Source organism: Bubalus kerabau, chromosome 1 (genome assembly GCF_029407905.1).
Source record: "Bubalus kerabau isolate K-KA32 ecotype Philippines breed swamp buffalo chromosome 1, PCC_UOA_SB_1v2, whole genome shotgun sequence".
In the NCBI taxonomy this organism is placed as follows: domain Eukaryota; kingdom Metazoa; phylum Chordata; class Mammalia; order Artiodactyla; family Bovidae; genus Bubalus; species Bubalus kerabau.
In genome coordinates, this window is record NC_073624.1 from 206921866 (window position 1) to 206933740 (window position 11875).

General features: G+C 50.7%; 1 long non-coding RNA gene across 1 annotated transcript; it reads left to right on the forward strand.

Annotated features, from left to right (window-relative positions):
* The first annotated feature begins 1736 nt into the window (after positions 1-1736).
* LOC129642127 (uncharacterized) lies at positions 1737-11599 on the forward strand. Its single transcript, XR_008709551.1, has 3 exons — positions 1737-1867; positions 2053-2215; positions 10611-11599. It is a non-coding gene; the product is annotated as an uncharacterized LOC129642127 (long non-coding RNA).
* The last annotated feature ends 276 nt before the right edge of the window (positions 11600-11875 follow it).

The following is an 11875-nucleotide window of genomic DNA, read 5'->3' on the forward strand; positions in this document are numbered from 1 at the left end:
AAAGAATGGAGGTGAGACCAGAGAGATAGGTGGGGGTCTGGTGACATATGCTCCAATAGGTAGAATGGATTTATTTTAATCACAAAAAGGAAGCCATCAGAGGGCTTTCAGACGAGCGTGGAACAATGACTTGACCACCTTGCACTCTGTAGGTGCTTAATAAATGTCTACGGCCTAGAGTAGGTGCACCACTTGGTGGGATTCCTGTCCCTTCTCAGGCTCAACCAGCCCCATCGCCAGGCTGCCTGTCTCATACCCCCAGCTCCTGAGCTGGACCCCCTCTGGCTACCTTCTGAGTTATCCTGGCCCTGTGTTGTCCTCCCCCAGGGCCGTTTGCTCCCTCCAGAGCGGGCGAGCATAATTGCCACTTTCCACAATGACATAAAAATCTAAGAGGCACAATCAATACAGCTCGCACACACATCATCGTCTTTCATTGCAAACGATAAAAGTGTAAACAGCAGGGGTGGCAGCAGCTCCGGAGGCTGCAGTGGGGGCAGGGCAGGCTGCCACTGCCTCCCTGCCCATCACTCTCCTTTTGGGGCCCCTTCTCCACGCTGGGAGGTGAGGCCCCTCATTAAAGCCCATTCTCTTTCCAAATGCAGCAACCCAAGCCTCTTTAACCTGGCTGGAGAAATCCAATTTTTCTTCCCTTTCACTATTTTAAATGCTTTTTTTTTTTTTTTTTTTTTTTGCTTCCTTGAATCTTCTATGTCTCCCAAAATACAGAACTAGGAGGGCCTTCCTGGAGGCAGAAGGACCTGCCTGGGTCTTGCTTGTCACAAACCTATGAACTGACCTCAGTGGGGGGACCACCTCTCAATGGCCGGCTTCTTTCACTCCGCATTCAGCCTGCCACCCACAGCTTGTCTTGGAATGTGCACAGAAATCATTACATTCCCAGCTCTCACAGACTCCCGGCAACGACTTCTTCAAACTAGTTACTTAATGAACGTCATCCAATTCCGTTTCAGCCTGCCATACTCTCATTTGTGAAAGCCAATCTGCTTTACGATTCTAACCTCTGGCTAGAAACTGCTCCCAATTTCATGTCATCCATAAACTTGATGAACGATTAGCTTGCTTCTCTGCAGTCATTCATTTATTTATTCAACCAGCATTTAGTAAGCACCAACTGGATGCTGGGCACTGGATACACAGTGAGAGGACTTGCAGGTCCTGTCCTGGAGAGACCCCCATGCTGGTGGCGGAGCTAAGGTGGAAATGTTCATTCAGTATGATCCATGCTCACCTATCAAGGGGCCTGAGACCTGGCCTCCTCGGGGAACAGGCAGCTTTCGCTGGTCTTTGAGATGCAGGAGGGGGAGTTTGCTAGCACGAGAAGAAATGGTGTTTTAGCTGGACCAGAATTTGCACAGGCAAGTGGTTCTGGGTGGTGATGGGGGAAGAAACGTATTGATAACTACAAACGTGAGGGGTGGTGAACGTCGGGCTGGGATCCAACTAGGACCTGGATGCCTCTCTGCTTCTTGGCTCTGACAATTCCTGCTCTATCCGGAGGCTCCATGTGATAGCAAGGGTGCTGCCAGCAGCCCGAGGGTTACAACCTCCCAGAATAAAACCCAGGGTGAAAAAGGCTTACTCTTCTGTCAACACTCATAGAAAATCTGTCTTTCTGGGTCACATGCTCATCCGTGACCAATCAGGGTGGTAGGGGGGAATACAGACATTCTGATTGGCCAGGCCTGAGTCACATGATACCCCGAGTGCCGTCAGCTCTATCTGAAGCCTGTGGACTGAAAGAGAAGAGCTGGGATTGCTAAGGGAAAACTGGCTGCTGTTGCCACTGAAAACAATGAACGGGTGCCGGGCTGCTGGGTCATAGATGGCCACTATGCAACCACCAGTGGGTTGTGGCACTCTGTCCTCCCAGGAGATGGAAAGGGGAACCACAAGGGTCTTTTCTGCGTGGTGGGCACAGGGACTGGCTCACCAGCCACTCTAGGGATGGGGAGAGAGGGGGTCTAGCATCTGAGGCTGTCATTTTACCATTTGCAGGCTGGTTAAAAACACACTTTATTTTTTTTCCAGATTCCGAATCTGAGCCAACCAGCAAGTAATTTGCCCTTCTGTCCTCAGCATCCCTATTCTTCAAGCTGTTTTCCTGCCCTTCTCAAAAACCGACTCTCCAGCCATTCTGGAAAGCCTGCGGGCTGGCCACCGGCAACTTCGAGCTGGAATTCAGTATTGGAGGGTGAACTGGAGCCAGGGCCCACCTTCTAGTGGGTCGCTTATTGACACATGCTGAGCAGTACTCACCCAGTGTGAGCACTATAGCCTTCCATAGGATTTATGATGGAGTGGTGGGTCCTGTGGTGGGTGGTCCCCTGGGGTTGGGGTACAGATTGGTCTAGGTTCTAGACTGTAGGGGCTCGAGTAGGTTCAGCTGTGAGTGACGAACACCATCCCAAAGAGAAAAACAGGGTCAAAATTATAGAGATACATTTGTCTCTTAATCAAAAGCCTAGAGTCTGGAAGAGAGGTTTCTCAGAGTCGGCATCAGTCATTGTTTACATTCAGTCCTCTTCTTCCACTGACTTCCATTTCATGATCCAAGATGGCTGCTTGGATCCCAGAAGGAGAAAGGGACAAAGAAGCGCAGGTCCTCCCTTTATGGACACTCTGCAGAACTGCACACCCTACGTGTGTTTACAGTGTAAGAGCCAGAATTTATTAATAGTCAGATGGGCAAGATGGTGGCAAGGGAGGTTGAGAAGAGAGTCATCATTCCAGGTAGCCATGAAAGTGTTAGTCACTCAGTTGTGTCCAGTTCTTTGCAAACTCATGGACTCTGTAGCCCACCAGGCTCCTTTGTTCATGGAATTCTCCAGGCAAGAATACTGGAGTGGGTTGCCATTCCCTTCTCCAGGGTATCTTCCCAACCCAGGGATTGAGCCCAGGTCTTCTGCATTGCAGGTAGATTCTTTACCATGTGAGCCACCAGGGAAGCCCAGCGTGTCAGGTAGCCATGGGCCCAGCTAAAGATCAGAGGGAGGGGACCATGGATATTGAAGGATAACTCATGGTCTGTAGCTTGGACTCCGTAAATGTCTTCATGGTTTCACCAACCACCCTGGGAGAGGGAACTTGTATTTCTCACGTTATCCAGATGAGGAGGTCGAGGCAGAAAGAGATGGAAAGATTTACCCAGCATGCTTTGTGTTCTCTTTCTCTCCATCCTTTGTTAACTACCTTGCTTCTGCTCTGGACTGGAACATAGCTCTCAGTTTCTCTTGATTATTTTCAAGGAGAAGGGCCTTTTCTGACTGATCCATGTGTTTGCTCACCAGAAATCTGGGCCACTTTGGGTCTGCAGTACCTGTTCCCAGCAGAGGGAACAATGCGGTCCAAACCTGCACACTTGCCTCCAGATGAGGCTTGCAAGTCTTCCCCTAACTGTGCCCATTTGGTATTGATGCTAGTTTAGGCGCCAACAAACGTGGGCTCTGTCACCCTGGGCTCTTTAAAAATGTGTATCCCTTTCCGTTTGTAGAGCCCATCTGTAAACTAGGACTAAGTGACGTCCTTCAGCTCTCTCAAGGGTTTCTTGACGGGTATTGAGTGAAAAATAATGCGGGTAATGTGTTCTGCGAAACTCAGGGAACGCTACTGCCTGAGCCCTCGGTGCCACTAAATGATAATTGCCTTGGGCTCTGAGCAGGGGTTTCAGTCCCAGCAAGGTGAGCCCTTCACATTGACCATTCAGTCTGGGGGGGAGTAGGCGCAGTGCTGTGGTCTGGAGTGATGCCTGCTCACTTAGGGGGCAGGAGGAACTGGGGGTAGGGCTGGGAGCCCCCTGAGAAGCTCAAGCACAGAGAGCAAGAATGTCCCCTTGCAGATGGGGTGTCCAGGGGCAACAAGGATTCAGGCACTGGTCTTAGGCTAGAGGTCACCTCCAGCCTGGTGAAGGGATGGGGGAATGACATATTCAGGCCAGAGTCTGGCCCTAGGCAGAGAGAGGAGAGAGGCAGGTTTGCAAATGGAAGATTCACCTACAGAGAACACAGGGAGCTCCAGGTGCCAGCATCTCCTACCTTGGCAACTGAGATGGTCCCAGCTTTGCTTTCCCTGAGTTGGGGTGCCTTTAGCTGCAGGTAACCATCCAACTCAAAATGGATAAGGCCCTTTCTTATCTCAGGTTGCAAGAGGTCTAGAGAAGGAGTGGCTCCAGGGAGAGGACTCAGAGGGCCAGTGACATCATAGGGAGCTCAGCTCTTTCCCTTCCTCTTCGTTGCCTTTGTTGGTATGTCAGCCCCAGCCGTAGTCTCTCACCTCTCAGGGTCACAATATGGCTGCTGAAGCTCCAGGATTCACCTCCAGATGCCATAAGGCTTGGAAATGAAAGAGAATATCTTTTCCTGTAGTGATTCTCTCACAGGATTAAAGAAATCTCCGACCTTCCTTTATGTGTCGTTGACTGTAACCGAACTACACTCTCATCCCCACTAAATAAATCAGAGCCTTGGGATATGGAATTGTCAACAGTCAACCTGAACGCAATCAGGTGAGAAGGAAGTGGACACTGGCAGATGACCAATGGTGTCTGCCTAACACACTTTCTATTTTCAGACTAGGAGAGGGTTGTTGAGAGGCCACAGCACCAGCTTTGGGGACTGGGCTTTGGTAGGAACTGACAGCGAGGTCTTGAAAAGAGTGTCTTAGTTGTCGATCCAGGAGGAGACCCTGTTCCATCTGCCCCCTCATGTTTCTGGTTCTCCCAGCAGCCTCAGAGGCAAGCCTGGGGCAGGAGGAGTTTTGAGACGCTGGTAGGGGAACTTCTACTCCCCTTCAGCGGGTTTGCGTTTTCTTTGGCAATTAATTACCTAGGATGGGTGATTCTAACTCAAATGGGAGCCCCCTCCTCCTCTCGTCTCCCTCTAGCTGGGACAGAACAGGTGGTGGAAGGAGCAGGGGGCTCCAGCCTGCGACATGTGGGACCATTCATCACTGGGTGTGTTTATACTCCGCCTGGGACTGAACTGGGCAGAACAGGTGATGCACTGAGAGGGGGTAGGAGGTGATGGGGAACTAACTCTTCTAACACTGTCTCCAGAAGGGAGCCTGGCCTCATGATGGGTGCTGTCATAAGGAAGAGGTGCTGGGGCTTGCCAGCGGATGGCTCAGAGTATAGAGTGCTCATGCACCAGGGGAAAGAGAATGAGGGAATAAAATGCAGCAGGCGTGTCAACTTATCCTTTATTTGGAAGATCTGAAGGTTAAGAATGATTAACCCAGCTTAAGAAGCTTGGTTATAGGTGTTTTGCTGGGGTAGGGGTGGGATATGGAAAACAACTCTGGTTTATAATATTAGCTTGTTGCTGTGGTGTAAATACTCTCACTGAGGCTGATTTCAAGCTACTAGTTTTTAAATAACCAGCTCAGGAATCTTGAATATTTAACGATTGGTTCCTAAGAGCCAGTAGGAGCCAGCCCTAGAATGCCCTGTGTATTAAGCTGTTCACGTACAGGATTGAATTTATTTATTCATTGTTCATAAGAAATCACATGGTACCCTCTCTGTGTCTGGAGCCATGTTCTAGAAACACCAGGCTGACCCAGCGCCTGCTTCTGAGAGCACACAGGCACAGGACAGGAGCAGCTCAGAGAGGGATGGAGTGCCTGTGACAGCGATGTAACAGGGTGTTGGAAGGCGGGGGACGTGGCCTCCAGGCCTCAGTAGGTCATCTCTCTGATGTCTGGACTGTGAGTCTAGGAAGGAGATCTGAACCCGCCTCTGCCCTGCCTGGGCATCTCCTCATGACCTTGGGCAGCTCCGTGCCTTTCTGCCTGGAGTGAACAGAGAGGAGAGAGAGTGCTTGGGCTTGACTGTTTCTGTCGTTCTGCGACTCTCTACTCTGTATCACATGTTCCACTTTTATCCCTTGCCTCTTCTCTCCCAGTCACCTGAGCCCTCCACCTGGGCAGACTCTTCATGGCCACTGCCAAGGCTCCAGGGTTTCCCTTGGGGGGAATAATAAGCCCTGCTTTGTCTTATTTCTGGTGGTCAGTGTGATGGAAGGGTTGAGGCATGGGCACTGGGACTCTCCAGGAGCCGTCATATGCTTCTCCTGGGGACTGTCAGCTCCTGGGCCAGCTGTTCCCCAGCAGCAAATTCTCCCAGATTCCAGGAGCATGCAGGGTTGGCTTTAATGATCAAGGGTGGCATTTTACTTGGGCATCAGGGCTCAGACTTATGCTGTCACCAAACTCTGGTACTTAATTAAGGCAACGTGGGGGTACTTTCTGAGCCTCAAGAGTTCTGCAGATAGCTTTAGACACAAGGTTTTAAAGATATCCTATGAGTCAGCTGATTTAACTACTTCCCAAGTTCCCACCTGGAGGAGCCCCCAGGGCCCCCCAGGAGCCAAGCCATCCTGCGGCCCTCAGGGGGCTTCTCTCTGCGGGGTGGGCAGAGTGGGGGGTGACACCTTTGCAGGCCGAGCTTCACAGCACTCACTGGGCTTTCTGTTATTTTCTCTTACACCTGAATCTTTAAATCATCCGTGTCTCTTGGCGAGCCGGGGCTGTGGCGGGAAGCTGTTAATAATAGATACAACTGACTGTCTGGTAAGGAACTGCTGAAGACAGTAATTAGCATTTTAATTTAGGCATTTTCTTCATACTCACCTCTGGAGACCCGGGTTCGAATCTGGAATTGGGGTCACCAGTGAGGCTTGCCTCTGTCCTCCCCCAAGCCCCCACGGGTGTTTGTCTTTGTCACGCGGGTCGCTGCAGCCCAGCGCTGAGTGTGGCCTGAGGGGGGCACTGTCTGTCCAGGCTGGGGAGCGGCTCAGCGGGCGGAGCACCAGTGTGAAGCGGGGAGAAGAAGGCAAGGGAGGGCAGGACGGGAGAGGGCCGGCCTGGCTCTGGCTGGGCTGGGCTGTGCAGAGGCCGGCAGGGAGGAGTTGGGCCGGGAATGGGGGGAGGACTGGGAGAAGAAGGAGCGCTGAACGTTTAGGGTGAGCAGAGAGCCGGCTTCAGGGAGCGGCTGAGTGGGGTGGAGGGCGCCTGAGGATCCCCAGCTATGGCTGCCCCAGCCCAGGGCTGTTGCTCTTTCCCTTTCACAAGCACGAATTTTCTTGATTTTTCTTCAAGCACCAGAAGCCTGTTCTGGCTAGAGTGTTAGGAATAAATGGCTTAATGGACTTGCCGTTTTTCTTCCTCTCGTTCACAAAACAAGATTGAAAAAGAACAACAATAACAAAGAAAGTTCTTTCTTCCTTCAGTGGCTAAGGGCTGGGGACAATGTGTTGAGGTCCAGAGAGACAGGAGCTCTGGCTGGGAGTGGTTAAGGGGCAGGAACAAACCTCAAAGCTCCTTTCCCAGATGCTCCCACCCCCACCCACCTGAGTGGGAGAGCAGGCAGGTGTAGGCGGCTCCTTCTGAGACAAATCCCATTTATCTAGCCCTGCCTCGCAGCCCCACTTCTGGCATTCAGGGTTGCCTGAAGATAGCCACATGCATTGAAAAATGACCTACATTTTTCCCTCCATGCAAAAGCATCTTTGATATATGAGGCAGCAGCTCCAGACTCCCAGGGCTTTGGGGCCAGCCAGAGACTCGAGGTCACATCAAGAAAGTGAGCATGTCTGGATGAGGAGGGTGATTTGAGGGGCACTGAAGGCCCATGGTGGGTGCAGCGAGGTACCTGGGGACAAAGGGGTTCTGAATGGTCCAAGCAGAGCTGACCAAATCCTGTGATGTTCTTAGGCCCAGTGTTTTAGGCTTGTGCCATAGGGGCCTGACAATAGCTAGAGATTTCCTATTTCCAATTCATTTCCTATTTCCTCTCTAATACCATCTCTAATCACTCAGGAATCTTTGGGTTGGAAATGATAGAAGATAAAACTCAAACTGGCTTAAACAAAAATGGGAAGGTATTTACTCCTCTAAGTGAAAAGTCAAGCTGTAGGTCAGGTTTCAGGTAATGCTTGATCCAGCTGAATTATATTCCCCCTAAAATCTGATTTCTTCCTGGATCTCGGCACTCTTCTCCACAGCTTCATCCTAAGCCTGGGTCCCCTCAGGATCACAAGTTGGCTGCCAGAAGTTTTGATTCCATGTTTCTTTGTTCTTTCCAGAGAGGAAAGGAAGCACTTTCTGGATTCTTTTCTGGGATTCAACATTGCTCAGTGGCCTGAATTAAGTCACATGACCATCCTTGACTCAATGACTGTGGGCATGGGACAGGCTGTCAGATTGTCTTGAACCAGTCCAGGTCCACCTCTAGAGCTGATAGTGGGGGTCAGTCTCACTTTAACCACAAACGAGTTTGTACCAAACAGGGTGGGATGAATCTCCCCTCAGGAAAGTGATCTTGAGGGCAGTGACCAATGTAAACCCACTTCATCCTGTTTGTAACCATCCCCTCTCTGGGATGTAATTGTATAGCTATACCCTCTGTCATGTGGTTTATTATTTTAATTATTGCTTTGCTGTTTATTTAACATAGATGCCTGAGATCTGGGGATGCTTTGTGACTTAGCATCCCACTCACCCCTTTGATGTTGGGCTTGGCCATGTGACCACTTTGGCCAGTGGAACTAGTTAGGGGATGAGATGTGAGCAGAGGCTTTAAATCTGTTTGTGTTGTTTAGATTGGCCTCTTGCCACCATGAAAAGAACATGCCCAGCCACTGGTCTCAGAATTTGAGGCATGTGGAGCAGAGCGGAACCCAACCTTTGGCCCAAGACAACCATTCAGCTGACCCTCAGACTATGGACAAGAAAAATTGTGGATTTAAGCCACTGAGATTTTAGGGTTGTTTGTTACACAGCATTATTGCAGCAATAGCTGACCAACGCCAATACAAAGAAGATGCTAGATTAATTAGAGCTTTGACATTCTGGATGTGCATATTGAGAGTGTCAATTTCAGAGAGGATATTGCTGTATTCCACCCCACCCCAAAGTCCCTTTTGCTCTCTGGAATTTAGAAGGATGTCTGACCATCCTGTCTGTAGGGATGTATCATGCCTTTTCTTGCCAGGGGGCCTGGGAAAAAAGAGGTTTCTTTTGAGGGGGGAAGATACCAGAATATGACCCAAGAGAACAATGAGACCCCGAAGTCCCGCCCACACCAGCCGAGCTCTGCTGCCTGTTCTCTGGTGATGGGTGAAGGCAGAACAGCAAACACAGAGCAGAAGAGCCAAGGAGATGTCCTGGGAGCATGTCCTCACAGCTAGCCTGGGGCAGCCACTGGTCTGGGCTGGTTTTGGCCCTAACATAGCTGCTTGGCTGTAAGTCTCCAGGTGCAGTTGGCACATTCCTAGCAAACAGCATGTAGATTAAAGTTTTATAGTTTAATCTCCATTGGAAATGCCCTTTAGAGCATCCAGTTGGAGGTAAGAAGAGAGGCAGTTTCACAGTGTAAGTATTGACTCTAGGGTACCTGATTTCCTAACAGTGGGCTCACCTATGCCGTAGCAGCCATCTTCACCCTGACAGGTTAGGAAGCACTGTCACATCCAGCTTTGGTGAGTCTGAGTGGAAGGAGGGGAGTCATTCCATAGGTCTGACAAGGAAAGCTGGGCTCAGAGAAGGTAAGAGCTTTGCCTTGGCAAGCAGTGATAGGTGCTGTCTTCCCCTAGGCTGTGCTACCACGGCACCTAGCAGCCCAGCAGGACATCAGCTGTGGGCAGGTTGTCCAGCATCCTCAGTGTCCTCCCCAGGCCCAGGGCTTTGAAAAAAGGGGTCGTTGCCTTTCCTTGAGCCTTGGGATTGACCAAGATGGTACAGATATCAGCAGCCCTTCCTGCAGCCCAGGGTGGCCAGACTGAAGGGTCTTCTCTGGCCCTGGAGATCAGGTCCAGGCCTTCATTGATGTTGGAAAATGAACCTGGACTCTGAACAAGAGTGCACATCCAAACTCTTCCACATGGGTGAGTGACTTATCCCTGCAATCCTCAATTACCCAGTTTGAAATAACAAGCGTACACACTGAGCAGGATGCCTGGCCCACAGTAACCATTCAACAGGGAGGAGTTACTTCATTTGTGTTCAGAATTGCCAAGAGGGTGTGGTTAAGAATTCTGGATTTGGATTTCCTGGGTTAAAATCCTAGAACTACCTTTTACTAGGGGGCAGTTCTCCAGAATGTCATGTAACCTCTCTGAGCCTTAGTTTTCTCATCTGTGAAATGAAGATCAGAATGACAAAGGCTGTGTGAGGATTCAGTCTGTTACTTCACAGGTCTGATGAGCCATAGCATGTTTCCATTGAAGTCCCGTGTTCGGCATGCCTACAGTGAGTGCTCCATGCGTGTGTATCGTCATACGTCATTTACCACTTCTGCCATTGCCACCCTGTTGGCACAGAAGCCTGGGATGGCCTCGCCATGACCCCTGGCCTCCTTCTGCTCCTCACTTCCCTCTCACAACTCCTGGGTGAGTGCTCTGGCCCTAGATGAGAGCAGGCTGGGGACCAGTGAAACCGGCAGTGGAAGGATAGAAGAGTTGGTCACAAGATAGCTGAGGACAGTTAGGGGTGACCCAAAGTCCTTCCCTGCCCACAGCCAGGGCCCTGCAGCTGCTGGTCAATACTTCATCGACTCTGCAATCGCTTCATATCTCCATATCTCTAACTTTCAGGGGGAGTCTCTGCTGCACAGTGAGGCGTTCCCATGGCAACCTCCTGGTGACACAAAGCAGCTCTTCCTCCCAGAATGGGTAGCCTTCTTCCTCGTCTCCTGGAGAAGCCACAGCAGTGGTGCACCAGAGCTGTCAGCACCCTGGACAGAAGACTGCAGTTTGGCTAGCAGCCCCCTCTCTTAACTCACCTAGTCCTCAGGCTGCCTCTGGAGGATGCAGCTGGAGGATTCAGACATACAGTCATCCCTCAATATCCGTGGGGATTGGTTCAAGAACCCCAGTGGATACCAAAATCTGCAGAGCTCAAGTTCCTTATATAAAAGGGCGCTGTGTAGTCCATCCTCTCTATGGATCCAACCCATCCATGGATCCAACCCATTGGATTCGTAATTGCTTGAATCCAAGGATGTGGAACCTGTGGATACAGAGAGCCTCCAATATCCAGAAATGCACCAAGTGTGGCTGGAGACACAGCAATGGAGAAGACGGAGTCCTGCCCTCAGGGACTAGAATTCTAGTTGTCACCTATTTAATAAAAAGGAAAAAGAGCAAGACAATTTTAGCCAGTGTTAAGTGCTATGAAGGGAATGAAACAGGGCCATATGGCAGAGAGACTGAGGGGGGTGGCGGAAAAGGCCCTTCAGGAGATGCTGTCTGTGCTAAGCCCTGAATGCAGAGGGTAACCCAGCAACCACAAGACCCTGGGGGGAGTGTGTCCCGGCAGTGAGTGCAAAGGTCCTGAGGTAGGAGTGAGCTTGAGTGTTTGAACAGGTAGAGGCTGAAGGCACTGGAGTGTGGTGGGCAAGGTGGGTAGAGGGCTTTGTCGAGGATGGCTTTGTGAGCTGGGGTCAGGAGTTGGGATTTTATTTTAACTGTAATGGGCAGCCATTTGGAGGGTTTTAATCTGGGTGGGGACAGGATCTGATGCAAGTTTATAAAGATACTTTGGATTGCCTTGGGCTCCTTACTTTCTAGAGTTCCCTGCCTAGGAAGCCCCACAGTTACTGAGCAAACCGTGAGTTTGGCTGCAGCTTCCTGGAGCTGGTCTTCCTCTTACCCCTGTAGGCTCAGACTGTCTTCCCAGGTACCTGGGGGTCTTCTCCTTACCCAGTCTCACCACTGTTGCCACCACCCTCCTCTCCATGCCTTTGATATTTCTGGTTGCTGATAGCAAAGCCCTCACCCCCAGGCCCAGTCAATCATATCCCACCCCACTCCCAAAGCCATTGAGATATATCCCTGATGAATGGGCAGCCTCAGATCCA